We start from the raw sequence: 2,665 nt of genomic DNA, 5'->3' as shown, positions 1-2,665 counted from the left end.
CTGTTATGTACGTAAAATGTCAAAAATGTTACGCATCCTACCTAGATGTCCATCAGCAGACGAATGGATAAGAAAGCTGTGGAACATATACACAGTGGAATATTACTCAGCTATTAAAAGGAATGCATTTGAATCAGTTCTAATGAGGTGGATGAAACGGGAGCCTATTATACAGAGTGAAGTAAGTCAGAAAAAAACACCAATGCAGTATATTAATGCATACATATGGAATTTAGAAAGATGGTAGCGATGACCCTATATGCGAGTCAGTGAAAGAGACACAGATGTAAAGAGCAGACTTTTGGACTCTGTGGGAGAAGGCGAGGGTGGGATGATTTGAGAGAATAGCACTGAAACATGTATATTACCCTATGTGAAATAGATCGCCAGTCCAGGTTCGATGCATGAAACAGGGTGCTCAGGGCTGGTGCACTGGGATGACCCTGAGGGATGGGATGGGGAAGGAGGTGGGAGCGGGGTTCAGGATGGGAAACGTGTGCTCACATAGCTGATTCATGTCAAGGTATGGCAAAACCCACCGCAATATTGTAAAGTAATTAGCCTCCAATTAAATAAATTTTAAAAAATGTTATGTATCCTGTTTGCATACAGGGCCCCAATCCCTTGTTCAAAACCTTCAGAGCCGGAAGTATTTTGGAATTCATAAGCATTTGAATCCACATGTGACATACCACATGTGACATCCCCCACAGGTCTGGGGCAGCATCTGGGTGTATCTGTAGCAAAATATATAAGGGGTCACAGTAAATTGGAGAAAAACTATAAATAGCTGTGTTGTGCTCAGTCACTTCAGTCATGTTTGACTCTTTGTGACCGTATGGACTGTAACCCACCAGGCTCCTTTGTCCATGGGGTTCTCCAGGCAAGAATACTGGAGAGAAGTTGACGGTTCCTCCTCCAGGGGATCATCCCAACCCAGGGATCAAACCTGTGTCTCCTGCATTGCAGGCAGATTCTTTACCCACTGAGCCGCCTGGGAAACCCTACACAGCCTTGTTATTTCAGCTAAATTTTGCAGATGCATAATAGGGGAAGAAACTTTCTTCATTAGAAAAGGTTTTAGAATTGCAGAAAAGGCATTGTGGATCATTTATGAAAATGGCTAGATTAGCAATAATAGTTTCATTCAATTGCAGGGTTTAATTTGCACTTCATCTCTCTTTGTATACTCTACATAGTTTAACAAGCATGTTTATTGAGATACTGAATTGTTGAAATAGTATTCTTTCATATGCTTTTAAAATCAACAGTGCACTACTGGCTGAATAAGAGATATGAAACTATATATTGACCAAATCACTGTAGCACCTGGTGGCACTCAGTCCACTCAACAGTGGACCTGTGATTTGGTCTCCACTCATCATTGTCTTAGTTCATCACACAGAGCATGTCAGAGTGTTTCATGTGAAGGGGAACATGAGTTTAAAACTCATTTAAAAAGAGAAGAGGAAGAAAGATGTACATTTTTGTCTTTAAAACATGAGCCTCTAGGACACTTCTCAGAACTCCTCAGAGCTTGAGAACTTCAGCTTGGAGAAGCAAGGAATACATCAATCAGCACATTAACTGTAAATTATTAGTGTCATAACTGGTTCCCCAAACAGACTTTGGGGTCGTGACTACTACACATTTGTTCTATGCCCGTTCTCCCCAAGATAAAGGGTGAGTTCAAAATCAAGATGATCCAGACTGGGTGTAGCACACGGAGGAAAGGTAAAAAATCTGAGCTCTGAGCAGAGACAGACCACATGCAGCTTCCAGAAGTGATCTGTTTCAAAGAGGAGTGTGGGAAGGCCACGGAAACTGGACAAACCAGTAAGTCGGGTTTGGAATAGGGTGTGTTCGGCCATAAATAACTGAAAATCCAGCCATCATAAACACCGCTTCCTCAAAAATGAACGTCCTGGGACCGGCTAAGCTGCCAGTGTCACCCAGGACGACACTCTCACTTTCCCTGCTGCTCTCAGTGCAGGAGTGTGTCACCCTTCCTGGCCACTGCAGGGTAGACAAAGAGGAAGCCAACAACCTGCTTACTGCTAGTCCTTTTGTTATTCAGTTTCTCAGTCGTGTCCCACTCTGGCAACCCCATGGACTGCAGCATACCAGGCTCCTCTGTGCATCGCCAACTCCTGGAGCTTGCTCAAGCTCATGTCCATTGAGTCAGTGATACCATCCAACCATCTCATCCTCTGTCGTCCCCTTCTCCTGCTGTCAATCTTTCCCAGCATCAGGGTCTTTTCCAGGGAGTCGGCTTTTTGCATTAGGTGGCCAAAATATTGGAGCTTCGGCTTCAGGATCGGTCCTTCTAATGAATATTCAGGGTTGATTTCCTTCAAGATTGACTGGTTTGATCTTGCAGTCCAAGGGACTCTCAAGAGTCTTCTCCAGCACCACAGTTTGAAATCATCAATTCTTCAGCCCTCAGCCGCCTTTATGGTTCTGAATGCCACCAATTTCTACATTTCTCTTAGGAAATTGACCTTTTCCTCTCCAGTGAAAACTGACCTTTCTTCATTCTCTTGCCGGTTCACTCTTCTGTTCAATAACCATGGACTGATGTGCACATCCAAAACAGAAGACCATATCTGCTCTCAGCAACCTTAAGTTTAAGATTTCCGGGTGTTCTTATTATCACAAGTAAGAT

The sequence above is a fragment of the Ovis canadensis genome, chromosome 14 (genome assembly GCF_042477335.2).
Source record: "Ovis canadensis isolate MfBH-ARS-UI-01 breed Bighorn chromosome 14, ARS-UI_OviCan_v2, whole genome shotgun sequence".
NCBI lineage: Eukaryota > Metazoa > Chordata > Mammalia > Artiodactyla > Bovidae > Ovis > Ovis canadensis.
Note: the sequence above shows the minus strand (reverse complement) of the source record.